The following is a 21666-nucleotide window of genomic DNA, read 5'->3' as shown; positions in this document are numbered from 1 at the left end:
TGTTTTCTTTTCATGTTTTTTGTTGTTATTGTTCCAGATTGTGGTGAATAATGGTGGGCCTACATAGCTCAGTCGGTAGAGCATCAGACTTTTAAGAACATTAGGATAAAGTCATCTGAGGGTCTGGGGTTCAAGTCCCCATGTGGGCTACTGACTTTTTTTTATTTTATTTACTATCAGTCTGTTTTTCTTCACATCCGACATATACGACTTGATGTCTGATTGGTTGATGTTTTCTTTTCATGTTTTTTGTTGTTATTGTTCCAGATTGTGGTGAATAATGGTGGGCCTACATAGCTCAGTCGGTAGAGCATCAGACTTTTAAGAACATTAGGATAAAGTCATCTGAGGGTCTGGGGTTCAAGTCCCCATGTGCGCTACTGACTTTTTTGTATTTTATTTAATATCAGTCTGTTTTTCTTCACATCCGACATATACGAGTTGATGTCTGATTGATTGATGTTTTCTTTTCATGTTTTTTGTTGTTATTGTTCCAGATTGTGGTGAATAATGGTGGGCCTACATAGCTCAGTCGGTAGAGCATCAGACTTTTAAGAACATTAGGATAAAGTCATCTGAGGGTCTGGGGTTCAAGTCCCCATGTGGGCTACTGACTTTTTTGTATTTTATTTAATATCAGTCTGTTTTTCTTCACATCCGACATATACGACTTGATGTCTGATTGATTGATGTTTTCTTTGCATGTTTTTTGTTGTTATTGTTCCGGATTGTGCTGAATAATGGTGGGCCTACATAGCTCAGTCGGTAGAGCATCAGACTTTTAAGAACATTAGGATAAAGTCATCTGAGGGTCTGGGGTTCAAGTCCCCATGTGGGCTACTGACTTTTTTGTATTTTATTTAATATCAGTCTGTTTTTCTTCACATCCGACATATACGACTTGATGTATGATTGATTGATGTTTTCTTTTCATGTTTTTTGTTGTTATTGTTCCGGATTGTGCTGAATAATGGTGGGCCTACATAGCTCAGTCGGTAGAGCATCAGACTTTTAAGAACATTAGGATAAAGTCATCTGAGGGTCTGGGGTTCACTCCCCATGTGGGCTACTTCCTTTTTTGTATTTTATTTAATATCAGTCTGTTTTTCTTCACATCCGACATATACGACTTGATGTCTGATTGATTGATGTTTTCTTTTCATGTTTTTTGTTGTTATTGTTCCAGATTGTGGTGAATAATGGTGGGCCTACATAGCTCAGTCGGTAGAGCATCAGACTTTTAAGAACATTAGGATAAAGTCATCTGAGGGTCTGGGGTTCAAGTCCCCATGTGGGCTACTGACTTTTTTGTATTTTATTTAATATCAGTCTGTTTTTCTTTACATCCGACATATACGACTTGATGTCTGATTGATTGATGTTTTCTTTTCATGTTTTTTGTTGTTATTGTTCCAGATTGTGGTGAATAATGGTGGGCCTACATAGCTCAGTCGGTAGAGCATCAGACTTTTAAGAACATTAGGATAAAGTCATCTGAGGGTCTGGGGTTCAAGTCCCCATGTGGGCTACTGACTTTTTTGTATTTTATTTAATATCAGTCTGTTTTTCTTCACATCCGACATATACGACTTGATGTCTGATTGATTGATGTTTTCTTTGCATGTTTTTTGTTGTTATTGTTCCGGGTTGTGCTGATTAATGGTGGGCCTACATAGCATCAGACTTTTAAGAACATTAGGATAAAGTCATCTGAGGGTCTGGGGTTCAAGTCCCCATGTGGGCTACTGACTTTTTTGTATTTTATTTAATATCAGTCTGTTTTTCTTCACATCCGACATATACGACTTGATGTCTGATTCATTGATGTTTTCTTTTCATGTTTTTTATTGTTATTGTTCCAGATTGTGGTGAATAATGGTGGGCCTACATAGCTCAGTCGGTAGAGCATCAGACTTTTAAGAACATTAGGATAAAGTCATCTGAGGGTCTGGGGTTCAAGTCCCCATGTGGGCTACTGACTTTTTTGTATTTTATTTAATATCAGTCTGTTTTTCTTTACATCCGACATATACGACTTGATGTCTGATTGATTGATGTTTTCTTTTCATGTTTTTTGTTGTTATTGTTCCAGATTGTGGTGAATAATGGTGGGCCTACATAGCTCAGTCGGTAGAGCATCAGACTTTTAAGAACATTAGGATAAAGTCATCTGAGGGTCTGGGGTTCAAGTCCCCATGTGGGCTACTGACTTTTTTGTATTTTATTTAATATCAGTCTGTTTTTCTTCACATCCGACATATACGACTTGATGTCTGATTGATTGATGTTTTCTTTGCATGTTTTTTGTTGTTATTGTTCCGGGTTGTGCTGATTAATGGTGGGCCTACATAGCATCAGACTTTTAAGAACATTAGGATAAAGTCATCTGAGGGTCTGGGGTTCAAGTCCCCATGTGGGCTACTGACTTTTTTGTATTTTATTTAATATCAGTCTGTTTTTCTTCACATCCGACATATACGACTTGATGTCTGATTCATTGATGTTTTCTTTTCATGTTTTTTATTGTTATTGTTCCAGATTGTGGTGAATAATGGTGGGCCTACATAGCTCAGTCGGTAGAGCATCAGACTTTTAAGAACATTAGGATAAAGTCATCTGAGGGTCTGGGGTTCAAGTCCCCATGTGGGCTACTGACTTTTTTGTATTTTATTTAATATCAGTCTGTTTTTCTTTACATCCGACATATACGACTTGATGTCTGATTGATTGATGTTTTCTTTTCATGTTTTTTGTTGTTATTGTTCCAGATTGTGGTGAATAATGGTGGCCCTACATAGCTCAGTCGGTAGAGCATCAGACTTTTAAGAACATTAGGATAAAGTCATCTGAGGGTCTGGGGTTCAAGTCCCCATGTGGGCTACTGACTTTTTTGTATTTTATTTAATATCAGTCTGTTTTTCTTCACATCCGACATATACGACTTGATGTCTGATTGATTGATGTTTTCTTTGCATGTTTTTTGTTGTTATTGTTCCGGGTTGTGCTGATTAATGGTGGGCCTACATAGCATCAGACTTTTAAGAACATTAGGATAAAGTCATCTGAGGGTCTGGGGTTCAAGTCCCCATGTGGGCTACTGACTTTTTTGTATTTTATTTAATATCAGTCTGTTTTTCTTCACATCCGACATATACGACTTGATGTCTGATTGATTGATGTTTTCTTTTCATGTTTTTTATTGTTATTGTTCCAGATTGTGGTGAATAATGGTGGGCCTACATAGCTCAGTCGGTAGAGCATCAGACTTTTAAGAACATTAGGATAAAGTCATCTGAGGGTCTGGGGTTCAAGTCCCCATGTGGGCTACTGACTTTTTTGTATTTTATTTACTATCAGTCTGTTTTTCTTCACATCCGACATATACGACTTGATATCTGATTGATTGATGTTTTCTTTTCATGTTTTTTGTTGTTATTGTTCCGGATTGTGCTGAATAATGGTGGGCCTACATAGCTCAGTCGGTAGAGCATCAGACTTTTAAGAACATTAGGATAAAGTCATCTGAGGGTCTGGGGTTCAAGTCCCCATGTGGGCTACTGACTCTTTTGTATTTTATTTACTATCAGTCTGTTTTTCTTCACATCTGACATATACGACTTGATGTCTGATTGATTGATGTTTTCTTTTTATGTTTTTTGTTGTTATTGTTCCGGATTGTGCTGAATAATGGTGGGCCTACATAGCTCAGTCGGTAGAGCATCAGATTTTTAAGAACATTAGGATAAAGTCATCTGAGGGTCTGGGGTTCAAGTCCCCATGTGGGCTACTGACTTTTTTGTATTTTATTTACTATCAGTCTGTTTTTCTTCACATCCGACATATACGACTTGATGCATGATGGATTGATGTTTTCTTTTCATGTTTTTTGTTGTTATTGTTCCAGATTGTGGTGAATAATGGTAGGCCTACATAGCTCTGTCGGTAGAGCATCAGACTTTTAAGAACATTGGGATAAAGTCATCTGAGGGTCTGGGGTTCAAGTCCCCATGTGGGCTACTGACTTTTTTGTATTTTATTTACTATCAGTCTGTTTTTCATCACATCCGACATATACGACTTGATGTATGATTGATTGATGTTTTCTTTTCATGTTTTTTGTTGTTATTGTTCCGGATTGTGCTGAATAATGGTGGGCCTACATAGCTCAGTCGGTAGAGCATCAGACTTTTAAGAACATTAGGATAAAGTCATCTGAGGGTCTGGGGTTCAAGTCCCCATGTGGGCTACTGACTTTTTTGTATTTTATTTAATATCAGTCTGTTTTTCTTCACATCCGACATATACGACTTGATGTCTGATTGATTGATGTTTTCTTTTCATGTTTTTTGTTGTTATTGTTCCAGATTGTGGTGAATAATGGTGGGCCTACATAGCTCAGTCGGTAGAGCATCAGACTTTTAAGAACATTAGGATAAAGTCATCTGAGGGTCTGGGGTTCAAGTCCCCATGTGGGCTACTGACTTTTTTGTATTTTATTTAATATCAGTCTGTTTTTCTTCACATCCGACATATACGACTTGATGTCTGATTGATTGATGTTTTCTTTGCATGTTTTTTGTTGTTATTGTTCCGGATTGTGCTGATTAATGGTGGGCCTACATAGCATCAGACTTTTAAGAACATTAGGATAAAGTCATCTGAGGGTCTGGGGTTCAAGTCCCCATGTGGGCTACTGACTTTTTTGTATTTTATTTAATATCAGTCTGTTTTTCTTCACATCCGACATATACGACTTGATGTCTGATTCATTGATGTTTTCTTTTCATGTTTTTTATTGTTATTGTTCCAGATTGTGGTGAATAATGGTGGGCCTACATAGCTCAGTCGGTAGAGCATCAGACTTTTAAGAACATTAGGATAAAGTCATCTGAGGGTCTGGGGTTCAAGTCCCCATGTGGGCTACTGACTTTTTTGTATTTTATTTACTATCAGTCTGTTTTTCTTCACATCCGACATATACGACTTGATGTCTGATTGATTGATGTTTTCTTTTCATGTTTTTTGTTGTTATTGTTCCGGATTGTGCTGAATAATGGTGGGCCTACATAGCTCAGTCGGTAGAGCATCAGACTTTTAAGAACATTAGGATAAAGTCATCTGAGGGTCTGGGGTTCAAGTCCGCATGTGGGCTACTGACTCTTTTGTATTTTATTTACTATCAGTCTGTTTTTCTTCACATCTGACATATACGACTTGATGTCTGATTGATTGATGTTTTCTTTTTATGTTTTTTGTTGTTATTGTTCCGGATTGTGCTGAATAATGGTGGGCCTACATAGCTCAGTCGGTAGAGCATCAGACTTTTAAGAACATTAGGATAAAGTCATCTGAGGGTCTGGGGTTCAAGTCCCCATGTGGGCTACTGACTTTTTTGTATTTTATTTACTATCAGTCTGTTGTTCATCACATCCGACATATACGACTTGATGTATGATTGATTGATGTTTTCTTTTCATGTTTTTTGTTGTTATTGTTCCGGATTGTGCTGAATAATGGTGGGCCTACATAGCTCAGTCGGTAGAGCATCAGACTTTTAAGAACATTAGGATAAAGTCATCTGAGGGTCTGGGGTTCAAGTCCCCATGTGGGCTACTGACTTTTTTGTATTTTATTTAATATCAGTCTGTTTTTCTTCACATCCGACATATACGACTTGATGTTTGATTGATTGATGATTTCTTTTCATGTTTTTTGTTGTTATTGTTCATGATTGTGCTGAATAATGGTGGGCCTACATAGCTCAGTCGGTAGAGCATCAGCCTTTTAAGAACATTAGGATAAAGTCATCTGAGGGTCTGGGGTTCAAGTCCCCATGTGGGCTACTGACTTTTTTGTATTTTATTTAATATCAGTCTGTTTTTCTTCACATCCGACATATACGACTTGATGTATGATTGATTGATGTTTTCTTTTAATGTTTTTTGTGGTTATTGTTCCGGATTGTGCTGAATAATGGTGGGCCTACATAGCTCAGTCGGTAGAGAATCAGACTTTTAAGAACATTAGGATAAAGTCATCTGAGGGTCTGGGGTTCAAGTCCCCATGTGGGCTACTGACTTTTTTGTATTTTATTTACTATCAGTCTGTTTTTCTTCATATACGACTTGATGTCTGATTGATTGATGTTTTCTTTTCATGTTTTTTGTTGTTATTGTTCCGGATTGTGCTGAATAATGGTGGGCCGACATAGCTCAGTCGGTAGAGCATCAGACTTTTAAGAACATTAGGATAAAGTCATCTGAGGGTCTGGGGTTCAAGTCCCCATGTGGGCTACTGACTTTTTTGTATTTTATTTACTATCAGTCTGTTTTTCTTCACATCCGACATATACGACTTGATGTATGATTGATTGATGTTTTCTTTTCATGTTTTTTGTTGTTATTGTTCCGGATTGTGCTGAATAATGGTGGGCCTACATAGCTCAGTCGGTAGAGCATCAGACTTTTAAGAACATTAGGATAAAGTCATCTGAGGGTCTGGGGTTCCAGTCCTCATGTGGGCTACTGACTTTTTTGTATTTTATTTAATATCAGTCTGTTTTTGATCACATCCGACATATTCGACTTCATGTTTGATTGATTGATGATTTCTTTTCATGTTTTTTGTTGTTATTGTTCCGGATTGTGCTGAATAATGGTGGGCCTACATAGCCCAGTCGGTAGAGCATCAGACTTTTAAGAACATTAGGATAAAGTCATCTGAGGGTCTGGGGTTCAAGTCCCCATGTGGGCTACTGACTATTTTGTATTTTATTTAATATCAGTCTGTTTTTCTTCACATCCGACATATACGACTTGATGTATGATTGAATGATGTTTTCTTTTCATGTTTTTTGTTGTTATTGTTCCGGATTGTGCTGAATAATGGTGGGCCTACATAGCTCAGTCGGTAGAGCATCAGACTTTTAAGAACATTAGGATCAAGTCATCTGAGGGTCTGGGGTTCAAGTCCCCATGTGGGCTACTGACTTTTTTGTATTTTATTTAATATCAGTCTGTTTTTCTTCACATCCGACATATACGACTTGATGTCTGATTGATTGATGTTTTCTTTGCATGTTTTTTGTTGTTATTGTTCCGGATTGTGGTGAATAATGGTGGGCCTACATAGCTCAGTCGGTAGAGCATCAGACTTTTAAGAACATTAGGATAAAGTCATCTGAGGGTCTGGGGTTCAAGTCCCCATGTGGGCTACTGACTTTTTTGTATTTTATTTAATATCAGTCTGTTTTTCTTCACATCCGACATATACGACTTGATGTATGATTGATTGATGTTTTCTTTTCATGTTTTTTGTTGTTATTGTTCCGGATTGTGCTGAATAATGGTGGGCCTACATAGCTCAGTCGGTAGAGCATCAGACTTTTAAGAACATTAGGATAAAGTCATCTGAGGGTCTTGGGTTCAAGTCCCCATGTGGGCTACTGACTTTTTTGTATTTTATTTAATATCAGTCTGTTTTTCTTCACATCCGACATATACGACTTGATGTCTGATTGATTGATGTTTTCTTTTCATGTTTTTTGTTGTTATTGTTCCAGATTGTGGTGAATAATGGTGGGCCTACATAGCTCAGTCGGTAGAGCATCAGACTTTTAAGAACATTAGGATCAAGTCATCTGAGGGTCTGGGGTTTAAGTCCCCATGTGGGCTACTGACTTTTTTGTATTTTATTTAATATCAGTCTGTTTTTCTTCACATCCGACATATACGACTTGATGTCTGATTGATTGATGTTTTCTTTGCATGTTTTTTGTTGTTATTGTTCCGGATTGTGCTGAATAATGGTGGGCCTACATAGCATCAGACTTTTAAGAACATTAGGATAAAGTCATCTGAGGGTCTGGGGTTCAAGTCCCCATGTGGGCTACTGACTTTTTTGTATTTTATTTAATATCAGTCTGTTTTTCTTCACATCCGACATATACGACTTGATGTCTGATTGATTGATGTTTTCTTTTCATGTTTTGTGTTGTTATTGTTCCAGATTGTGGTGAATAATGGTGGGCCTACATAGCTCAGTCGGTAGAGCATCAGACTTTTAAGAACATTAGGATCAAGTCATCTGAGGGTCTGGGGTTCAAGTCCCCATGTGGGCTACTGACTTTTTTGTATTTTATTTAATATCAGTCTGTTTTTCTTCACATCCGACATATACGACTTGATGTCTGATTGATTGATGTTTTCTTTTCATGTTTTTTGTTGTTATTGTTCCGGATTGTGCTGAATAATGGTGGGCCTACATAGCTCAGTCGGTAGAGCATCAGACTTTTAAGAACATTAGGATAAAGTCATCTGAGGGTCTGGGGTTCAAGTCCCCATGTGGGCTACTGACTTTTTTGCATGTTATTTACTATCAGTCTGTTTTTATTCACATCCGACATATACGGCTTGATGTATGATTGATTGATGTTTTCTTTTCATGTTTTTTGTTGTTATTGTTCCGGATTGTGCTGAATAATGGTGGGCCTACATAGCTCAGTCGGTAGAGCATCAGACTTTTAAGAACATTAGGATAAAGTCATCTGGGGGTCTGGGGTTCAAGTCCCCATGTGGGCTACTGATTTTTTTGTATTTTATTTACTATCAGTCTGTTTTTCTTCACATCCGACATACACGACTTGATGTCTGATTGATTGATGTTTTCTTTTCATGTTTTTTGTTGTTATTGTTCCGGATTGTGCTGAATAATGGTGGGCCTACATAGCTCAGTCGGTAGAGCATCAGACTTTTAAGAACATTAGGATAAAGTCATCTGAGGGTCTGGGGTTCAAGTCCCCATGTGGGCTACTGACTTTTTTGTATTTTATTTAATATCAGTCTGTTTTTCTTCACATCCGACATATACGACTTGATGTATGATTGATTGATGTTTTCTTTGCATGTTTTTTGTTGTTATTGTTCCGGATTGTGCTGAATAATGGTGGGCCTACATAGCTCAGTCGGTAGAGCATCAGACTTTTAAGAACATTAGGATAAAGTCATCTGAGGGTCTGGGGTTCAAGTCCCCATGTGGGCTACTGACTTTTTTGCATGTTATTTACTATCAGTGTGTTTTTATTCACATCTGACATATACGGCTTGATGTATGATTGATTGAGATTTTCTTTTCATGTTTTTTGTTGTTATTGTTCCGGATTGTGCTGAATAATGGTGGGCCTACATAGCTCAGTCGGTAGAGCATCAGACTTTTAAGAACATTAGGATAAAGTCATCTGGGGGTCTGGGGTTCAAGTCCCCATGTGGGCTACTGACTCTTTTGTATTTTATTTACTATCAGTCTGTTTTTCTTCACATCCGACATATACGACTTGATGTCTGATTGATTGATGTTTTCTTTTCATGTTTTTTGTTGTTATTGTTCCGGATTGTGCTGAATAATGGTGGGCCTACATAGCTCAGTCGGTAGAGCATCAGACTTTTAAGAACATTAGGATAAAGTAATCTGAGGGTCTGGGGTTCAAGTCCCCATGTGGGCTACTGACTCTTTTCTATTTTATTTACTATCAGTCTGTTTTTCTTCACATCCGACATATACGACTTGATGTCTGATTGATTGATGTTTTCTTTTCATGTTTTTTGTTGTTATTGTTCCGGATTGTGCTGAATAATGGTGGGCCTACATAGCTCAGTCGGTAGAGCATCAGACTTTTAAGAACATTAGGATAAAGTCATCTGAGGGTCTGGGGTTCAAGTCCCCATGTGGGCTACTGACTCTTTTGTATTTTATTTACTATCAGTCTGTTTTTCTTCACATCCGACATATACGACTTGATGTCTGATTGATTGATGTTTTCTTTTCATGTTTTTTGTTGTTATTGTTCCGGATTGTGCTGAATAATGGTGGGCCTACATAGCTCAGTCGGTAGAGCATCAGATTTTTAAGAACATTAGGATAAAGTCATCTGAGGGTCTGGGGTTCAAGTCCCCATGTGGGCTACTGACTTTTTTGTATTTTATTTACTATAAGTCTGTTTTTCTTCACATCCGACATATACGACTTGATGTCTGATTGATTGATGTTTTCTTTTCATGTTTTTTGTTGTTATTGTTCCGGATTGTGCTGAATAATGGTGGGCCTACATAGCTCAGTCGGTAGAGCATCAGACTTTTAAGAACATTAGGATAAAGTCATCTGAGGGTCTGGGGTTCAAGTCCCCATGTGGGCTACTGACTTTTTTGTATTTTATGTACTATCAGTCTGTTTTTCTTCACATCCGACATATACGACTTGATGTATGATTGATTGATGTTTTCTTTTCATGTTTTTTGTTGTTATTGTTCCAGATTGTGGTGAATAATGGTGGGCCTACATAGCTCAGTCGGTAGAGCATCAGACTTTTAAGAACATTAGGATAAAGTCATCTGAGGGTCTGGGGTTCAAGTCCCCATGTGGGCTACTGACTTTTTTGTATTTTATTTAATATCAGTCTGTTTTTCTTCACATCCGACATATACGACTTGATGTATGATTGATTGATGTTTTCTTTTCATGTTTTTTGTGGTTATTGTTCCGGATTGTGCTGAATAATGGTGGGCCTACATAGCTCAGTCGGTAGAGAATCAGACTTTTAAGAACATTAGGATAAAGTCATCTGAGGGTCTGGGGTTCAAGTCCCCATGTGGGCTACTGACTCTTTTGTATTTTATTTACTATCAGTCTGTGTTTCTTCACATCCGACATATACGACTTGATGTCTGATTGATTGATGTTTTCTTTTTATGTTTTTTGTTGTTATTGTTCCGGATTGTGCTGAATAATGGTGGGCCTACATAGCTCAGTCGGTAGAGCATCAGACTTTTAAGAACATTAGGATAAAGTCATCTGAGGGTCTGGGGTTCAAGTCCTCATGTAGGCTACTGACTTTTTTGTATTTTATTTAATATCAGTCTGTTTTTCTTCACATCCGACATATACGACTTGATGTCTGATTGATTGATGTTTTCTTTTTATGTTTTTTGTTGTTATTGTTCCGGATTGTGCTGAATAATGGTGGGCCTACATAGCTCAGTCGGTAGAGCTTCAGACTTTTAAGAACATTGGGATAAAGTCATCTGAGGGTCTGGGGTTCAAGTCCCCATGTGGGCTACTGACTTTTTTGTATTTTATTTACTATCAGTCTGTTTTTCATCACATCCGACATATACGGCTTGATGTTTGATTGATTGATGATTTCTTTTCATGTTTTTTGTTGTTATTGTTCCAGATTGTGGTGAATAATGGTGGGCCTACATAGCTCAGTCGGTAGAGCATCAGACTTTTAAGAACATTAGGATAAAGTCATCTGAGGGTCTGGGGTTCAAGTCCCCATGTGGGCTACTGACTTTTTTGTATTTTATTTACTATCAGTCTGTTTTTCTTCACATCCGACATATACGACTTGATGTATGATTGATTGATGTTTTCTTTTCATGTTTTTTGTTGTTATTGTTCCGGATTGTGCTGAATAATGGTGGGCCTACATAGCTCAGTCGGTAGAGCATCAGACTTTTAAGAACATTAGGATAAAGTCATCTGAGGGTCTGGGGTTCAAGTCCTCATGTGGGCTACTGACTTTTTTGTATTTTATTTAATATCAGTCTGTTTTTCTTCACATCCGACATATACGACTTGATGTCTAATTGATTGATGTTTTCTTTTCATGTTTTTTGTTGTTATTGTTCCAGATTGTGGTGAATAATGGTGGGCCTACATAGCTCAGTCGGTAGAGCATCAGACTTTTAAGAACATTAGGATAAAGTCATCTGAGGGTCTGGGGTTTAAGTCCCCATGTGGGCTACTGACTTTTTTGTATTTTATTTACTATCAGTCTGTTTTTCTTCACATCCGACATATACGACTTGATGTATGATTGATTGATGTTTTCTTTTCATGTTTTTTGTTGTTATTGTTCCGGATTGTGCTGAATAATGGTGGGCCTACATAGCTCAGTCGGTAGAGCATCAGACTTTTAAGAACATTAGGATAAAGTCATCTGAGGGTCTGGGGTTCAAGTCCTCATGTGGGCTACTGACTTTTTTGTATTTTATTTAATATCAGTCTGTTTTTCTTCACATCCGACATATACGACTTGATGTATGATTGATTGATGTTTTCTTTTCATGTTTTTTGTTGTTATTGTTCCAGATTGTGCTGAATAATGGTGGGCCTACATAGCTCAGTCGGTAGAGCATCAGACTTTTAAGAACATTAGGATAAAGTCATCTGAGGGTCTGGGGTTCAAGTCCCCATGTGGGCTACTGACTTTTTTGTATTTTATTTACTATCAGTCTGTTTTTCATCACATCCGACATATACGACTTGATGTATGATTGATTGATGTTTTCTTTTCATGTTTTTTGTTGTTATTGTTCCGGATTGTGGTGAATAATGGTTGGCCTACATAGCTCAGTCGGTAGAGCATCAGACTTTTAAGAACATTGGGATAAAGTCATCTGAAGGTCTGGGGTTCAAGTCCCCATGTGGGCTACTGACTTTTTTGTATTTTATTTACTATCAGTCTGTTTTTCATCACATCCGACATATACGACTTGATGTATGATTGATTGATGTTTTCTTTTCATGTTTTTTGTTGTTATTGTTCCGGATTGTGCTGAATAATGGTGGGCCTACATAGCTCAGTCGGTAGAGCATCAGACTTTTAAGAACATTAGGATAAAGTCATCTGAGGGTCTGGGGTTCAAGTCCCCATGTGGGCTACTGACTTTTTGTATTTTATTTACTATCAGTCTGTTTTTCTTCACATCCGACATATACGACTTGATGTCTGATTGATTGATGTTTTCTTTTTATGTTTTTTGTTGTTATTGTTCCGGATTGTGCTGAATAATGGTGGGCCTACATAGCTCAGTCGGTAGAGCTTCAGACTTTTAAGAACATTGGGATAAAGTCATCTGAGGGTCTGGGGTTCAAGTCCCCATGTGGGCTACTGACTTTTTTGTATTTTATTTACTATCAGTCTGTTTTTCATCACATCCGACATATACGGCTTGATGTTTGATTGATTGATGATTTCTTTTCATGTTTTTTGTTGTTATTGTTCCAGATTGTGGTGAATAATGGTGGGCCTACATAGCTCAGTCGGTAGAGCATCAGACTTTTAAGAACATTGGGATAAAGTCATCTGAGGGTCTGGGGTTCAAGTCCCCATGTGGGCTACTGACTTTTTTGTATTTTATTTACTATCAGTCTGTTTTTCTTCACATCCGACATATACGACTTGATGTATGATTGATTGATGTTTTCTTTTCATGTTTTTTGTTGTTATTGTTCCGGATTGTGCTGAATAATGGTGGGCCTACATAGCTCAGTCGGTAGAGCATCAGACTTTTAAGAACATTAGGATAAAGTCATCTGAGGGTCTGGGGTTCAAGTCCTCATGTGGGCTACTGACTTTTTTGTATTTTATTTAATATCAGTCTGTTTTTCTTCACATCCGACATATACGACTTGATGTCTAATTGATTGATGTTTTCTTTTCATGTTTTTTGTTGTTATTGTTCCAGATTGTGGTGAATAATGGTGGGCCTACATAGCTCAGTCGGTAGAGCATCAGACTTTTAAGAACATTAGGATAAAGTCATCTGAGGGTCTGGGGTTTAAGTCCCCATGTGGGCTACTGACTTTTTTGTATTTTATTTACTATCAGTCTGTTTTTCTTCACATCCGACATATACGACTTGATGTATGATTGATTGATGTTTTCTTTTCATGTTTTTTGTTGTTATTGTTCCGGATTGTGCTGAATAATGGTGGGCCTACATAGCTCAGTCGGTAGAGCATCAGACTTTTAAGAACATTAGGATAAAGTCATCTGAGGGTCTGGGGTTCAAGTCCTCATGTGGGCTACTGACTTTTTTGTATTTTATTTAATATCAGTCTGTTTTTCTTCACATCCGACATATACGACTTGATGTATGATTGATTGATGTTTTCTTTTCATGTTTTTTGTTGTTATTGTTCCAGATTGTGCTGAATAATGGTGGGCCTCCATAGCTCAGTCGGTAGAGCATCAGACTTTTAAGAACATTAGGATCAAGTCATCTGAGGGTCTGGGGTTCAAGTCCCCATGTGGGCTACTGACTTTTTTGTATTTTATTTACTATCAGTCTGTTTTTCTTCACATCCGACATATACGACTTGATGTATGATTGATTGATGTTTTCTTTTCACGTTTTTTGTTGTTATTGTTCCGGATTGTGCTGAATAATGGTGGGCCTACATAGCTCAGTCGGTAGAGCATCAGACTTTTAAGAACATTAGGATAAAGTCATCTGAGGGTCTGGGGTTCAAGTCCCCATGTGGGCTACTGACTCTTTTGTATTTTATTTACTATCAGTCTGTTTTTGCTCATATACGACTTGATGTCTGATTGATTGATGTTTTCTTTTAATGTTTTTTGTTGTTATTGTTCCGGATTGTGCTGAATAATGGTGGGCCTACATAGCTCAGTCGGTAGAGCATCAGACTTTTAAGAACATTAGGATAAAGTAATCTGAGGGTCTGGGGTTCAAGTCCCCATGTGGGCTACTGACTTTTTTGTATTTTATTTACTATCAGTCTGTTTTTCTTCACATCCGACATATACGACTTGATGTATGATTGATTGATGTTTTCTTTTCATGTTTTTTGTTGTTATTGTTCCAGATTGTGGTGAATAATGGTGGGCCTACATAGCTCAGTCGGTAGAGCATCAGACTTTTAAGAACATTGGGATAAAGTCATCTGAAGGTCTGGGGTTCAAGTCCCCATGTGGGCTACTGACTTTTTTGTATTTTATTTACTATCAGTCTGTTTTTCATCACATCCGACATATACGACTTGATGTATGATTGATTGATGTTTTCTTTTCATGTTTTTTGTTGTTATTGTTCCGGATTGTGCTGAATAATGGTGGGCCTACATAGCTCAGTCGGTAGAGCATCAGACTTTTAAGAACATTAGGATAAAGTCATCTGAGGGTCTGGGGTTCAAGTCCCCATGTGGGCTACTGACTTTTTTGTATTTTATTTACTATCAGTCTGTTTTTCTTCACATCCGACATATACGACTTGATGTATGATTGATTGATGTTTTCTTTTCATGTTTTTTGTTGTTATTGTTCCGGATTGTGCTGAATAATGGTGGGCCTCCATAGCTCAGTCGGTAGAGCATCAGACTTTTAAGAACATTAGGATCAAGTAATCTGAGGGTCTGGGGTTCAAGTCCCCATGTGGGCTACTGACTTTTTTGTATTTTATTTACTATCAGTCTGTTTTTCTTCACATCCGACATATACGACTTGATGTATGATTGATTGATGTTTTCTTTTCACGTTTTTTGTTGTTATTGTTCCGGATTGTGCTGAATAATGGTGGGCCTACATAGCTCAGTCGGTAGAGCATCAGACTTTTAAGAACATTAGGATAAAGTCATCTGAGGGTCTGGGGTTCAAGTCCCCATGTGGGCTACTGACTTTTTTGTATTTTATTTACTATCAGTCTGTTTTTCTTCACATCCGACATATACGACTTGATGTATGATTGATTGATGTTTTCTTTTCATGTTTTTTGTTGTTATTGTTCCAGATTGTGGTGAATAATGGTGGGCCTACATAGCTCAGTCGGTAGAGCATCAGACTTTTAAGAACATTGGGATAAAGTCATCTGAAGGTCTGGGGTTCAAGTCCCCATGTGGGCTACTGACTTTTTTGTATTTTATTTACTATCAGTCTGTTTTTCATCACATCCGACATATACGACTTGATGTATGATTGATTGATGTTTTCTTTTCATGTTTTTTGTTGTTATTGTTCCGGATTGTGCTGAATAATGGTGGGCCTACATAGCTCAGTCGGTAGAGCATCAGACTTTTAAGAACATTAGGATAAAGTCATCTGAGGGTCTGGGGTTCAAGTCCTCATGTGGGCTACGGACTTTTTTGTATTTTATTTAATATCAGTCTGTTTTTCTTCACATCCGACATATACGACTTGATGTATGATTGATTGATGTTTTCTTTTCATGTTTTTTGTTGTTATTGTTCCAGATTGTGGTGAATAATGGTTGGCCTACATAGCTCAGTCGGTAGAGCATCAGACTTTTAAGAACATTGGGATAAAGTCATCTGAAGGTCTGGGGTTCAAGTCCCCATGTGGGCTACTGACTTTTTTGTATTTTATTTACTATCAGTCTGTTTTTCATCACATCCGACATATACGACTTGATGTCTGATTGAATGATGTTTTCTTTTCATGTTTTTTGTTGTTATTGTTCCGGATTGTGCTGAATAATGGTGGGCCTACATAGCTCAGTCGGTAGAGCATCAGACTTTTAAGAACATTAGGATAAAGTCATCTGAGGGTCTGGGGTTCAAGTCCCCATGTGGGCTACTGACTTTTTTGTATTTTATTTACTATCAGTCTGTTTTTCTTCACATCCGACATATACGACTTGATGTATGATTGATTGATGTTTTCTTTTCATGTTTTTTGTTGTTATTGTTCCGGATTGTGCTGAATAATGGTGGGCCTACATAGCTCAGTCGGTAGAGCATCAGACTTTTAAGAACATTAGGATCAAGTCATCTGAGGGTCTGGGGTTCAAGTCCCCATGTGGGCTACTGACTTTTTTGTATTTTATTTACTATCAGTCTGTTTTTCTTCACATCCGACATATACGACTTGATGTATGATTGATTGATGTTTTCTTTTCATGTTTTTTGTTGTTATTGTTCCAGATTGTGGTGAATAATGGTGGGCCTACATAGCTCAGTCGGTAGAGCATCAGACTTTTAAGAACATTGGGATAAAGTCATCTGAAGGTCTGGGGTTCAAGTCCCCATGTGGGCTACTGACTTTTTTGTATTTTATTTACTATCAGTCTGTTTTTCATCACATCCGACATATACGACTTGATGTATGATTGATTGATGTTTTCTTTTCATGTTTTTTGTTGTTATTGTTCCGGATTGTGCTGAATAATGGTGGGCCTACATAGCTCAGTCGGTAGAGCATCAGACTTTTAAGAACATTAGGATCAAGTCATCTGAGGGTCTGGGGTTCAAGTCCCCATGTGGGCTACTGACTTTTTTGTATTTTATTTACTATCAGTCTGTTTTTCTTCACATCCGACATATACGACTTGATGTATGATTGATTGATGTTTTCTTTTCATGTTTTTTGTTGTTATTGTTCCAGATTGTGGTGAATAATGGTGGGCCTACATAGCTCAGTCGGTAGAGCATCAGACTTTTAAGAACATTGGGATAAAGTCATCTGAAGGTCTGGGGTTCAAGTCCCCATGTGGGCTACTGACTTTTTTGTATTTTATTTACTATCAGTCTGTTTTTCATCACATCCGACATATACGACTTGATGTATGATTGATTGATGTTTTCTTTTCATGTTTTTTGTTGTTATTGTTCCGGATTGTGCTGAATAATGGTGGGCCTACATAGCTCAGTCGGTAGAGCATCAGACTTTTAAGAACATTAGGATAAAGTCATCTGAGGGTCTGGGGTTCAAGTCCTCATGTGGGCTACGGACTTTTTTGTATTTTATTTAATATCAGTCTGTTTTTCTTCACATCCGACATATACGACTTGATGTATGATTGATTGATGTTTTCTTTTCATGTTTTTTGTTGTTATTGTTCCAGATTGTGGTGAATAATGGTTGGCCTACATAGCTCAGTCGGTAGAGCATCAGACTTTTAAGAACATTGGGATAAAGTCATCTGAAGGTCTGGGGTTCAAGTCCCCATGTGGGCTACTGACTTTTTTGTATTTTATTTACTATCAGTCTGTTTTTCATCACATCCGACATATACGACTTGATGTATGATTGATTGATGTTTTCTTTTCATGTTTTTTGTTGTTATTGTTCCGGATTGTGCTGAATAATGGTGGGCCTACATAGCTCAGTCGGTAGAGCATCAGACTTTTAAGAACATTAGGATAAAGTCATCTGAGGGTCTGGGGTTCAAGTCCCCATGTGGGCTACTGACTTTTTTGTATTTTATTTACTATCAGTCTGTTTTTCTTCACATCCGACATATACGACTTGATGTATGATTGATTGATGTTTTCTTTTCATGTTTTTTGTTGTTATTGTTCCGGATTGTGCTGAATAATGGTGGGCCTATATAGCTCAGTCGGTAGAGCATCAGACTTTTAAGAACATTAGGATCAAGTCATCTGAGGGTCTGGGGTTCAAGTCCCCATGTGGGCTACTGACTTTTTTGTATTTTATTTACTATCAGTCTGTTTTTCTTCACATCCGACATATACGACTTGATGTCTGATTGAATGATGTTTTCTTTTCATGTTTTTTGTTGTTATTGTTCCGGATTGTGCTGAATAATGGTGGGCCTCCATAGCTCAGTCGGTAGAGCATCAGACTTTTAAGAACATTAGGATCAAGTCATCTGAGGGTCTGGGGTTCAAGTCACCATGTGGGCTACTGACTTTTTTGTATTTTATTTACTATCAGTCTGTTTTTCTTCACATCCGACATATACGACTTGATGTATGATTGATTGATGTTTTCTTTTCATGTTTTTTGTTGTTATTGTTCCGGATTGTGCTGAATAATGGTGGGCCTACATAGCTCAGTCGGTAGAGCATCAGACTTTTAAGAACATTAGGATAAAGTCATCTGGGGTTCAAGTCCTCATGTGGGCTACTGACTTTTTTGTATTTTATTTAATATCAGTCTGTTTTTCTTCACATCCGACATATACGACTTGATGTCTGATTGATTGATGTTTTCTTTTCATGTTTTTTGTTGTTATTGTTCCAGATTGTGGTGAATAATGGTGGGCCTACATAGCTCAGTCGGTAGAGCATCAGACTTTTAAGAACATTGGGATAAAGTCATCTGAGGGTCTGGGGTTCAAGTCCCCATGTGGGCTACTGGCTTTTTTGTATTTTATTTACTATCAGTCTGTTTTTCATCACATCCGACATATACGACTTGATGTTTGATTGATTGATGTTTTCTTTTCATGTTTTTTGTTGTTATTGTTCCGGATTGTGCTGAATAATGGTGGGCCTACATAGCTCAGTCGGTAGAGCATCAGACTTTTAAGAACATTAGGATAAAGTCATCTGAGGGTCTGGGGTTCAAGTCCCCATGTGGGCTACTGACTTTTTTGTATTTTATTTAATATCAGTCTGTTTTTCTTCACATCCGACATATACGACTTGATGTCTGATTGATTGATGTTTTCTTTTCATGTTTTTTGTTGTTATTGTTCCAGATTGTGGTGAATAATGGTGGGCCTACATAGCTCAGTCGGTAGAGCATCAGACTTTTAAGAACATTAGGATCAAGTCATCTGAGGGTCTGGGGTTCAAGTCCCCATGTGGGCTACTGACTTTTTTGTATTTTATTTAATATCAGTCTGTTTTTCTTCACATCCGACATATACGACTTGATGTCTGATTGATTGATGTTTTCTTTGCATGTTTTTTGTTGTTATTGTTCCGGATTGTGCTGAACATTGGTGGGCCGACATAGCTCAGTCGGTAGAGCATCAGACTTTTAAGAACATTAAGATAAAGTCATCTGAGGGTCTGGGGTTCAAGTCCCCATGTGGGCTACTGACTCTTTTGTATTTTATTTACTATCAGTCTGTTTTTCTTCACATCCGACATATACGACTTGATGTCTGATTGATTGATGTTTTCTTTTCATGTTTTTTGTTGTTATTGTTCCGGATTGTGGTGAATAATGGTGGGCCTACATAGCTCAGTCGGTAGAGCATCAGACTTTTAAGAACATTAGGATAAAGTCATCTGAGGGTCTGGGGTTCAAGTCCCCATGTGGGCTACTGACTTTTTTGTATTTTATTTACTATCAGTCTGTTTTTCTTCACATCCGACATATACGACTTGATGTATGATTGATTGATGTTTTCTTTTCATGTTTTTTGTTGTTATTGTTCCGGATTGTGCTGAATAATGGTGGGCCTACATAGCTCAGTTGGTAGAGCATCAGACTTTTAAGAACATTAGGATAAAGTCATCTGAGGGTCTGGGGTTCAAGTCCCCATGTGGGCTACTGACTCTTTTGTATTTTATTTACTATCAGTCTGTTTTTGTTCATATACGACTTGATGTCTGATTGATTGATGTTTTCTTTTCATGTTTGTTGTTGTTATTGTTCCGGATTGTGCTGAATAATGGTGGGCCTACATAGCTCAGTCGGTAGAGCATCAGACTTTTAAGAACATTAGGATAAAGTCATCTGAGGGTCTGGGGTTACAGGTCCCCATGTGGGCTACTGACTCTTTTGTATTTTATTTACTATCAGTCTGTTTTTGTTCATATACGACTTGATGTCTGATTGATTGATGTTTTCTTTTCATGTTTTTTGTTGTTATTGTTCCGGATTGTGGTGAATAATGGTGGGCCTACATAGCTCAGTCGGTAGAGCATCAGACTTTTAAGAACATTAGGATAAAGTCATCTGAGGGTCTGGGGTTCAAGTCCCCATGTGGGCTACTGACTCTTTTGTATTTTATTTACTATCAGTCTGTTTTTCTTCACATCCGACATATACGACTTGATGTCTGATTGATTGATGTTTTCTTTTCATGTTTTTTGTTGTTATTGTTCCGGATTGTGGTGAATAATGGTGGGCCTACATAGCTCAGTCGGTAGAGCATCAGACTTTTAAGAACATTAGGATAAAGTCATCTGAGGGTCTGGGGTTCAAGTCCCCATGTGGGCTACTGACTCTTTTGTATTTTATTTACTATCAGTCTGTTTTTCTTCACATCCGACATATACGACTTGATGTCTGATTGATTGATGTTTTCTTTTCATGTTTTTTGTTGTTATTGTTCCGGATTGTGCTGCATAATGGTGGGCCTACATAGCTCAGTCGGTAGAGCATCAGACTTTTAAGAACATTAGGATAAAGTCATCTGAGGGTCTGGGGTTCAAGTCCCCATGTGGGCTACTGACTTTTTTGTATTTTATTTACTATCAGTCTGTTTTTCTTCATACACGACTTGATGTCTGATTGATTGATGTTTTCTTTTCATGTTTTTTGTTGTTATTGTTCCGGATTGTGCTGGATAATGGTGGGCCTACATAGCTCAGTCGGTAGAGCATCAGACTTTTAAGAACATTAGGATAAAGTCATCTGAGGGTCTGGGGTTCAAGTCCCCATGTGGGCTACTGACTTTTTTGTATTTTATTTAATATCAGTCTGTTTTTCTTCACATCCGACATATACGACTTGATGTATGATTGAATGATGTTTTCTTTTCATGTTTTTTGTTCTTATTGTTCCGGATTGTGCTGAATAATGGTGGGCCTACATAGCTCAGTCGGTAGAGCATCAGACTTTTAAGAACATTAGGATCAAGTCATCTGAGGGTCTGGGGTTCAAGACCCCATGTGGGCTACTGACTTTTTTGTATTTTATTTAATATCAGTCTGTTTTTCTTCACATCCGACATATACGACTTGATGTCTGATTGATTGATGTTTTCTTTTCATGTTTTTTGTTGTTATTGTTCCAGATTGTGGTGAATAATGGTGGGCCTACATAGCTCAGTCGGTAGAGCATCAGACTTTTAAGAACATTAGGATCAAGTCATCTGAGGGTCTGGGGTTCAAGTCCCCATGTGGGCTACTGACTTTTTTGTATTTTAT

At 37.7% G+C, this 21666-nt stretch overlaps 1 protein-coding gene and 88 non-coding genes across 90 annotated transcripts in view; 88 read left to right on the top strand and 1 right to left on the bottom strand.

The window, feature by feature from the left end:
* The window catches only part of LOC145267073 (transmembrane protein 232-like), a 288020-nt gene that overhangs the window by 93273 nt on the left and 173081 nt on the right, over positions 1-21666 (bottom strand). The window lies entirely within an intron of this gene.
* Positions 58-149, top strand: Trnak-uuu (transfer RNA lysine (anticodon UUU)). The gene is given in 2 exon segments: positions 58-94; positions 114-149. It is a non-coding gene; the product is annotated as a tRNA-Lys (tRNA).
* On the top strand, positions 288-379 carry Trnak-uuu (transfer RNA lysine (anticodon UUU)). The gene is given in 2 exon segments: positions 288-324; positions 344-379. It is a non-coding gene; the product is annotated as a tRNA-Lys (tRNA).
* On the top strand, positions 518-609 carry Trnak-uuu (transfer RNA lysine (anticodon UUU)). The gene is given in 2 exon segments: positions 518-554; positions 574-609. It is a non-coding gene; the product is annotated as a tRNA-Lys (tRNA).
* On the top strand, positions 748-839 carry Trnak-uuu (transfer RNA lysine (anticodon UUU)). The gene is given in 2 exon segments: positions 748-784; positions 804-839. It is a non-coding gene; the product is annotated as a tRNA-Lys (tRNA).
* On the top strand, positions 1207-1298 carry Trnak-uuu (transfer RNA lysine (anticodon UUU)). The gene is given in 2 exon segments: positions 1207-1243; positions 1263-1298. It is a non-coding gene; the product is annotated as a tRNA-Lys (tRNA).
* Trnak-uuu (transfer RNA lysine (anticodon UUU)) lies at positions 1437-1528 on the top strand. Its single transcript is given in 2 exon segments — positions 1437-1473; positions 1493-1528. It is a non-coding gene; the product is annotated as a tRNA-Lys (tRNA).
* Trnak-uuu (transfer RNA lysine (anticodon UUU)) lies at positions 1883-1974 on the top strand. Its single transcript is given in 2 exon segments — positions 1883-1919; positions 1939-1974. It is a non-coding gene; the product is annotated as a tRNA-Lys (tRNA).
* On the top strand, positions 2113-2204 carry Trnak-uuu (transfer RNA lysine (anticodon UUU)). Its single transcript is given in 2 exon segments — positions 2113-2149; positions 2169-2204. It is a non-coding gene; the product is annotated as a tRNA-Lys (tRNA).
* Trnak-uuu (transfer RNA lysine (anticodon UUU)) lies at positions 2559-2650 on the top strand. The gene is given in 2 exon segments: positions 2559-2595; positions 2615-2650. It is a non-coding gene; the product is annotated as a tRNA-Lys (tRNA).
* Trnak-uuu (transfer RNA lysine (anticodon UUU)) lies at positions 2788-2880 on the top strand. Its single transcript is given in 2 exon segments — positions 2788-2825; positions 2845-2880. It is a non-coding gene; the product is annotated as a tRNA-Lys (tRNA).
* Trnak-uuu (transfer RNA lysine (anticodon UUU)) lies at positions 3235-3326 on the top strand. Its single transcript is given in 2 exon segments — positions 3235-3271; positions 3291-3326. It is a non-coding gene; the product is annotated as a tRNA-Lys (tRNA).
* Positions 3465-3556, top strand: Trnak-uuu (transfer RNA lysine (anticodon UUU)). Its single transcript is given in 2 exon segments — positions 3465-3501; positions 3521-3556. It is a non-coding gene; the product is annotated as a tRNA-Lys (tRNA).
* Positions 3695-3786, top strand: Trnak-uuu (transfer RNA lysine (anticodon UUU)). Its single transcript is given in 2 exon segments — positions 3695-3731; positions 3751-3786. It is a non-coding gene; the product is annotated as a tRNA-Lys (tRNA).
* Positions 3925-4016, top strand: Trnak-uuu (transfer RNA lysine (anticodon UUU)). The gene is given in 2 exon segments: positions 3925-3961; positions 3981-4016. It is a non-coding gene; the product is annotated as a tRNA-Lys (tRNA).
* On the top strand, positions 4155-4246 carry Trnak-uuu (transfer RNA lysine (anticodon UUU)). The gene is given in 2 exon segments: positions 4155-4191; positions 4211-4246. It is a non-coding gene; the product is annotated as a tRNA-Lys (tRNA).
* Positions 4385-4476, top strand: Trnak-uuu (transfer RNA lysine (anticodon UUU)). The gene is given in 2 exon segments: positions 4385-4421; positions 4441-4476. It is a non-coding gene; the product is annotated as a tRNA-Lys (tRNA).
* Positions 4831-4922, top strand: Trnak-uuu (transfer RNA lysine (anticodon UUU)). Its single transcript is given in 2 exon segments — positions 4831-4867; positions 4887-4922. It is a non-coding gene; the product is annotated as a tRNA-Lys (tRNA).
* Positions 5061-5152, top strand: Trnak-uuu (transfer RNA lysine (anticodon UUU)). Its single transcript is given in 2 exon segments — positions 5061-5097; positions 5117-5152. It is a non-coding gene; the product is annotated as a tRNA-Lys (tRNA).
* Positions 5291-5382, top strand: Trnak-uuu (transfer RNA lysine (anticodon UUU)). Its single transcript is given in 2 exon segments — positions 5291-5327; positions 5347-5382. It is a non-coding gene; the product is annotated as a tRNA-Lys (tRNA).
* On the top strand, positions 5521-5612 carry Trnak-uuu (transfer RNA lysine (anticodon UUU)). The gene is given in 2 exon segments: positions 5521-5557; positions 5577-5612. It is a non-coding gene; the product is annotated as a tRNA-Lys (tRNA).
* Trnak-uuu (transfer RNA lysine (anticodon UUU)) lies at positions 5751-5842 on the top strand. Its single transcript is given in 2 exon segments — positions 5751-5787; positions 5807-5842. It is a non-coding gene; the product is annotated as a tRNA-Lys (tRNA).
* Positions 5981-6072, top strand: Trnak-uuu (transfer RNA lysine (anticodon UUU)). Its single transcript is given in 2 exon segments — positions 5981-6017; positions 6037-6072. It is a non-coding gene; the product is annotated as a tRNA-Lys (tRNA).
* On the top strand, positions 6202-6293 carry Trnak-uuu (transfer RNA lysine (anticodon UUU)). Its single transcript is given in 2 exon segments — positions 6202-6238; positions 6258-6293. It is a non-coding gene; the product is annotated as a tRNA-Lys (tRNA).
* Trnak-uuu (transfer RNA lysine (anticodon UUU)) lies at positions 6432-6523 on the top strand. The gene is given in 2 exon segments: positions 6432-6468; positions 6488-6523. It is a non-coding gene; the product is annotated as a tRNA-Lys (tRNA).
* Positions 6662-6753, top strand: Trnak-uuu (transfer RNA lysine (anticodon UUU)). The gene is given in 2 exon segments: positions 6662-6698; positions 6718-6753. It is a non-coding gene; the product is annotated as a tRNA-Lys (tRNA).
* On the top strand, positions 6892-6983 carry Trnak-uuu (transfer RNA lysine (anticodon UUU)). Its single transcript is given in 2 exon segments — positions 6892-6928; positions 6948-6983. It is a non-coding gene; the product is annotated as a tRNA-Lys (tRNA).
* Positions 7122-7213, top strand: Trnak-uuu (transfer RNA lysine (anticodon UUU)). The gene is given in 2 exon segments: positions 7122-7158; positions 7178-7213. It is a non-coding gene; the product is annotated as a tRNA-Lys (tRNA).
* On the top strand, positions 7352-7443 carry Trnak-uuu (transfer RNA lysine (anticodon UUU)). The gene is given in 2 exon segments: positions 7352-7388; positions 7408-7443. It is a non-coding gene; the product is annotated as a tRNA-Lys (tRNA).
* Positions 7582-7673, top strand: Trnak-uuu (transfer RNA lysine (anticodon UUU)). The gene is given in 2 exon segments: positions 7582-7618; positions 7638-7673. It is a non-coding gene; the product is annotated as a tRNA-Lys (tRNA).
* Trnak-uuu (transfer RNA lysine (anticodon UUU)) lies at positions 8028-8119 on the top strand. The gene is given in 2 exon segments: positions 8028-8064; positions 8084-8119. It is a non-coding gene; the product is annotated as a tRNA-Lys (tRNA).
* Positions 8258-8349, top strand: Trnak-uuu (transfer RNA lysine (anticodon UUU)). The gene is given in 2 exon segments: positions 8258-8294; positions 8314-8349. It is a non-coding gene; the product is annotated as a tRNA-Lys (tRNA).
* Trnak-uuu (transfer RNA lysine (anticodon UUU)) lies at positions 8488-8579 on the top strand. The gene is given in 2 exon segments: positions 8488-8524; positions 8544-8579. It is a non-coding gene; the product is annotated as a tRNA-Lys (tRNA).
* Positions 8718-8809, top strand: Trnak-uuu (transfer RNA lysine (anticodon UUU)). The gene is given in 2 exon segments: positions 8718-8754; positions 8774-8809. It is a non-coding gene; the product is annotated as a tRNA-Lys (tRNA).
* Trnak-uuu (transfer RNA lysine (anticodon UUU)) lies at positions 8948-9039 on the top strand. Its single transcript is given in 2 exon segments — positions 8948-8984; positions 9004-9039. It is a non-coding gene; the product is annotated as a tRNA-Lys (tRNA).
* Trnak-uuu (transfer RNA lysine (anticodon UUU)) lies at positions 9178-9269 on the top strand. The gene is given in 2 exon segments: positions 9178-9214; positions 9234-9269. It is a non-coding gene; the product is annotated as a tRNA-Lys (tRNA).
* On the top strand, positions 9408-9499 carry Trnak-uuu (transfer RNA lysine (anticodon UUU)). Its single transcript is given in 2 exon segments — positions 9408-9444; positions 9464-9499. It is a non-coding gene; the product is annotated as a tRNA-Lys (tRNA).
* Positions 9638-9729, top strand: Trnak-uuu (transfer RNA lysine (anticodon UUU)). Its single transcript is given in 2 exon segments — positions 9638-9674; positions 9694-9729. It is a non-coding gene; the product is annotated as a tRNA-Lys (tRNA).
* On the top strand, positions 9868-9959 carry Trnak-uuu (transfer RNA lysine (anticodon UUU)). The gene is given in 2 exon segments: positions 9868-9904; positions 9924-9959. It is a non-coding gene; the product is annotated as a tRNA-Lys (tRNA).
* Trnak-uuu (transfer RNA lysine (anticodon UUU)) lies at positions 10098-10189 on the top strand. Its single transcript is given in 2 exon segments — positions 10098-10134; positions 10154-10189. It is a non-coding gene; the product is annotated as a tRNA-Lys (tRNA).
* Trnak-uuu (transfer RNA lysine (anticodon UUU)) lies at positions 10328-10419 on the top strand. The gene is given in 2 exon segments: positions 10328-10364; positions 10384-10419. It is a non-coding gene; the product is annotated as a tRNA-Lys (tRNA).
* On the top strand, positions 10558-10649 carry Trnak-uuu (transfer RNA lysine (anticodon UUU)). Its single transcript is given in 2 exon segments — positions 10558-10594; positions 10614-10649. It is a non-coding gene; the product is annotated as a tRNA-Lys (tRNA).
* Positions 10788-10879, top strand: Trnak-uuu (transfer RNA lysine (anticodon UUU)). The gene is given in 2 exon segments: positions 10788-10824; positions 10844-10879. It is a non-coding gene; the product is annotated as a tRNA-Lys (tRNA).
* On the top strand, positions 11018-11109 carry Trnak-uuu (transfer RNA lysine (anticodon UUU)). Its single transcript is given in 2 exon segments — positions 11018-11054; positions 11074-11109. It is a non-coding gene; the product is annotated as a tRNA-Lys (tRNA).
* Positions 11248-11339, top strand: Trnak-uuu (transfer RNA lysine (anticodon UUU)). The gene is given in 2 exon segments: positions 11248-11284; positions 11304-11339. It is a non-coding gene; the product is annotated as a tRNA-Lys (tRNA).
* Positions 11478-11569, top strand: Trnak-uuu (transfer RNA lysine (anticodon UUU)). Its single transcript is given in 2 exon segments — positions 11478-11514; positions 11534-11569. It is a non-coding gene; the product is annotated as a tRNA-Lys (tRNA).
* Trnak-uuu (transfer RNA lysine (anticodon UUU)) lies at positions 11708-11799 on the top strand. The gene is given in 2 exon segments: positions 11708-11744; positions 11764-11799. It is a non-coding gene; the product is annotated as a tRNA-Lys (tRNA).
* Trnak-uuu (transfer RNA lysine (anticodon UUU)) lies at positions 11938-12029 on the top strand. The gene is given in 2 exon segments: positions 11938-11974; positions 11994-12029. It is a non-coding gene; the product is annotated as a tRNA-Lys (tRNA).
* On the top strand, positions 12168-12259 carry Trnak-uuu (transfer RNA lysine (anticodon UUU)). Its single transcript is given in 2 exon segments — positions 12168-12204; positions 12224-12259. It is a non-coding gene; the product is annotated as a tRNA-Lys (tRNA).
* Positions 12398-12489, top strand: Trnak-uuu (transfer RNA lysine (anticodon UUU)). Its single transcript is given in 2 exon segments — positions 12398-12434; positions 12454-12489. It is a non-coding gene; the product is annotated as a tRNA-Lys (tRNA).
* Positions 12628-12719, top strand: Trnak-uuu (transfer RNA lysine (anticodon UUU)). The gene is given in 2 exon segments: positions 12628-12664; positions 12684-12719. It is a non-coding gene; the product is annotated as a tRNA-Lys (tRNA).
* Positions 12857-12948, top strand: Trnak-uuu (transfer RNA lysine (anticodon UUU)). Its single transcript is given in 2 exon segments — positions 12857-12893; positions 12913-12948. It is a non-coding gene; the product is annotated as a tRNA-Lys (tRNA).
* On the top strand, positions 13087-13178 carry Trnak-uuu (transfer RNA lysine (anticodon UUU)). The gene is given in 2 exon segments: positions 13087-13123; positions 13143-13178. It is a non-coding gene; the product is annotated as a tRNA-Lys (tRNA).
* Trnak-uuu (transfer RNA lysine (anticodon UUU)) lies at positions 13317-13408 on the top strand. Its single transcript is given in 2 exon segments — positions 13317-13353; positions 13373-13408. It is a non-coding gene; the product is annotated as a tRNA-Lys (tRNA).
* Positions 13547-13638, top strand: Trnak-uuu (transfer RNA lysine (anticodon UUU)). Its single transcript is given in 2 exon segments — positions 13547-13583; positions 13603-13638. It is a non-coding gene; the product is annotated as a tRNA-Lys (tRNA).
* Positions 13777-13868, top strand: Trnak-uuu (transfer RNA lysine (anticodon UUU)). Its single transcript is given in 2 exon segments — positions 13777-13813; positions 13833-13868. It is a non-coding gene; the product is annotated as a tRNA-Lys (tRNA).
* Positions 14007-14098, top strand: Trnak-uuu (transfer RNA lysine (anticodon UUU)). The gene is given in 2 exon segments: positions 14007-14043; positions 14063-14098. It is a non-coding gene; the product is annotated as a tRNA-Lys (tRNA).
* Positions 14237-14328, top strand: Trnak-uuu (transfer RNA lysine (anticodon UUU)). Its single transcript is given in 2 exon segments — positions 14237-14273; positions 14293-14328. It is a non-coding gene; the product is annotated as a tRNA-Lys (tRNA).
* Trnak-uuu (transfer RNA lysine (anticodon UUU)) lies at positions 14458-14549 on the top strand. The gene is given in 2 exon segments: positions 14458-14494; positions 14514-14549. It is a non-coding gene; the product is annotated as a tRNA-Lys (tRNA).
* On the top strand, positions 14688-14779 carry Trnak-uuu (transfer RNA lysine (anticodon UUU)). Its single transcript is given in 2 exon segments — positions 14688-14724; positions 14744-14779. It is a non-coding gene; the product is annotated as a tRNA-Lys (tRNA).
* On the top strand, positions 14918-15009 carry Trnak-uuu (transfer RNA lysine (anticodon UUU)). The gene is given in 2 exon segments: positions 14918-14954; positions 14974-15009. It is a non-coding gene; the product is annotated as a tRNA-Lys (tRNA).
* Trnak-uuu (transfer RNA lysine (anticodon UUU)) lies at positions 15148-15239 on the top strand. Its single transcript is given in 2 exon segments — positions 15148-15184; positions 15204-15239. It is a non-coding gene; the product is annotated as a tRNA-Lys (tRNA).
* Trnak-uuu (transfer RNA lysine (anticodon UUU)) lies at positions 15378-15469 on the top strand. Its single transcript is given in 2 exon segments — positions 15378-15414; positions 15434-15469. It is a non-coding gene; the product is annotated as a tRNA-Lys (tRNA).
* Trnak-uuu (transfer RNA lysine (anticodon UUU)) lies at positions 15608-15699 on the top strand. Its single transcript is given in 2 exon segments — positions 15608-15644; positions 15664-15699. It is a non-coding gene; the product is annotated as a tRNA-Lys (tRNA).
* On the top strand, positions 15838-15929 carry Trnak-uuu (transfer RNA lysine (anticodon UUU)). The gene is given in 2 exon segments: positions 15838-15874; positions 15894-15929. It is a non-coding gene; the product is annotated as a tRNA-Lys (tRNA).
* Trnak-uuu (transfer RNA lysine (anticodon UUU)) lies at positions 16068-16159 on the top strand. Its single transcript is given in 2 exon segments — positions 16068-16104; positions 16124-16159. It is a non-coding gene; the product is annotated as a tRNA-Lys (tRNA).
* Positions 16298-16389, top strand: Trnak-uuu (transfer RNA lysine (anticodon UUU)). Its single transcript is given in 2 exon segments — positions 16298-16334; positions 16354-16389. It is a non-coding gene; the product is annotated as a tRNA-Lys (tRNA).
* On the top strand, positions 16528-16619 carry Trnak-uuu (transfer RNA lysine (anticodon UUU)). The gene is given in 2 exon segments: positions 16528-16564; positions 16584-16619. It is a non-coding gene; the product is annotated as a tRNA-Lys (tRNA).
* Positions 16758-16849, top strand: Trnak-uuu (transfer RNA lysine (anticodon UUU)). Its single transcript is given in 2 exon segments — positions 16758-16794; positions 16814-16849. It is a non-coding gene; the product is annotated as a tRNA-Lys (tRNA).
* Trnak-uuu (transfer RNA lysine (anticodon UUU)) lies at positions 16988-17079 on the top strand. Its single transcript is given in 2 exon segments — positions 16988-17024; positions 17044-17079. It is a non-coding gene; the product is annotated as a tRNA-Lys (tRNA).
* Trnak-uuu (transfer RNA lysine (anticodon UUU)) lies at positions 17218-17309 on the top strand. Its single transcript is given in 2 exon segments — positions 17218-17254; positions 17274-17309. It is a non-coding gene; the product is annotated as a tRNA-Lys (tRNA).
* Trnak-uuu (transfer RNA lysine (anticodon UUU)) lies at positions 17448-17539 on the top strand. Its single transcript is given in 2 exon segments — positions 17448-17484; positions 17504-17539. It is a non-coding gene; the product is annotated as a tRNA-Lys (tRNA).
* On the top strand, positions 17678-17769 carry Trnak-uuu (transfer RNA lysine (anticodon UUU)). The gene is given in 2 exon segments: positions 17678-17714; positions 17734-17769. It is a non-coding gene; the product is annotated as a tRNA-Lys (tRNA).
* Positions 17908-17999, top strand: Trnak-uuu (transfer RNA lysine (anticodon UUU)). The gene is given in 2 exon segments: positions 17908-17944; positions 17964-17999. It is a non-coding gene; the product is annotated as a tRNA-Lys (tRNA).
* Trnak-uuu (transfer RNA lysine (anticodon UUU)) lies at positions 18138-18229 on the top strand. Its single transcript is given in 2 exon segments — positions 18138-18174; positions 18194-18229. It is a non-coding gene; the product is annotated as a tRNA-Lys (tRNA).
* Trnak-uuu (transfer RNA lysine (anticodon UUU)) lies at positions 18368-18459 on the top strand. The gene is given in 2 exon segments: positions 18368-18404; positions 18424-18459. It is a non-coding gene; the product is annotated as a tRNA-Lys (tRNA).
* Trnak-uuu (transfer RNA lysine (anticodon UUU)) lies at positions 18820-18911 on the top strand. Its single transcript is given in 2 exon segments — positions 18820-18856; positions 18876-18911. It is a non-coding gene; the product is annotated as a tRNA-Lys (tRNA).
* Positions 19050-19141, top strand: Trnak-uuu (transfer RNA lysine (anticodon UUU)). The gene is given in 2 exon segments: positions 19050-19086; positions 19106-19141. It is a non-coding gene; the product is annotated as a tRNA-Lys (tRNA).
* Positions 19280-19371, top strand: Trnak-uuu (transfer RNA lysine (anticodon UUU)). Its single transcript is given in 2 exon segments — positions 19280-19316; positions 19336-19371. It is a non-coding gene; the product is annotated as a tRNA-Lys (tRNA).
* Trnak-uuu (transfer RNA lysine (anticodon UUU)) lies at positions 19510-19601 on the top strand. The gene is given in 2 exon segments: positions 19510-19546; positions 19566-19601. It is a non-coding gene; the product is annotated as a tRNA-Lys (tRNA).
* Positions 19740-19831, top strand: Trnak-uuu (transfer RNA lysine (anticodon UUU)). The gene is given in 2 exon segments: positions 19740-19776; positions 19796-19831. It is a non-coding gene; the product is annotated as a tRNA-Lys (tRNA).
* On the top strand, positions 19970-20061 carry Trnak-uuu (transfer RNA lysine (anticodon UUU)). The gene is given in 2 exon segments: positions 19970-20006; positions 20026-20061. It is a non-coding gene; the product is annotated as a tRNA-Lys (tRNA).
* Positions 20191-20283, top strand: Trnak-uuu (transfer RNA lysine (anticodon UUU)). Its single transcript is given in 2 exon segments — positions 20191-20227; positions 20247-20283. It is a non-coding gene; the product is annotated as a tRNA-Lys (tRNA).
* Trnak-uuu (transfer RNA lysine (anticodon UUU)) lies at positions 20413-20504 on the top strand. Its single transcript is given in 2 exon segments — positions 20413-20449; positions 20469-20504. It is a non-coding gene; the product is annotated as a tRNA-Lys (tRNA).
* On the top strand, positions 20643-20734 carry Trnak-uuu (transfer RNA lysine (anticodon UUU)). The gene is given in 2 exon segments: positions 20643-20679; positions 20699-20734. It is a non-coding gene; the product is annotated as a tRNA-Lys (tRNA).
* Trnak-uuu (transfer RNA lysine (anticodon UUU)) lies at positions 20873-20964 on the top strand. Its single transcript is given in 2 exon segments — positions 20873-20909; positions 20929-20964. It is a non-coding gene; the product is annotated as a tRNA-Lys (tRNA).
* Trnak-uuu (transfer RNA lysine (anticodon UUU)) lies at positions 21094-21185 on the top strand. Its single transcript is given in 2 exon segments — positions 21094-21130; positions 21150-21185. It is a non-coding gene; the product is annotated as a tRNA-Lys (tRNA).
* Positions 21324-21415, top strand: Trnak-uuu (transfer RNA lysine (anticodon UUU)). Its single transcript is given in 2 exon segments — positions 21324-21360; positions 21380-21415. It is a non-coding gene; the product is annotated as a tRNA-Lys (tRNA).
* Positions 21554-21645, top strand: Trnak-uuu (transfer RNA lysine (anticodon UUU)). Its single transcript is given in 2 exon segments — positions 21554-21590; positions 21610-21645. It is a non-coding gene; the product is annotated as a tRNA-Lys (tRNA).

Source organism: Euprymna scolopes, chromosome 42 (assembly GCF_053919585.1).
Source record: "Euprymna scolopes isolate OS-2025 chromosome 42, ASM5391958v1, whole genome shotgun sequence".
In the NCBI taxonomy this organism is placed as follows: domain Eukaryota; kingdom Metazoa; phylum Mollusca; class Cephalopoda; order Sepiida; family Sepiolidae; genus Euprymna; species Euprymna scolopes.
The sequence above is the reverse complement of the archived record's forward strand: the minus strand, read 5'-3'. Positions and strand labels throughout refer to the sequence as shown.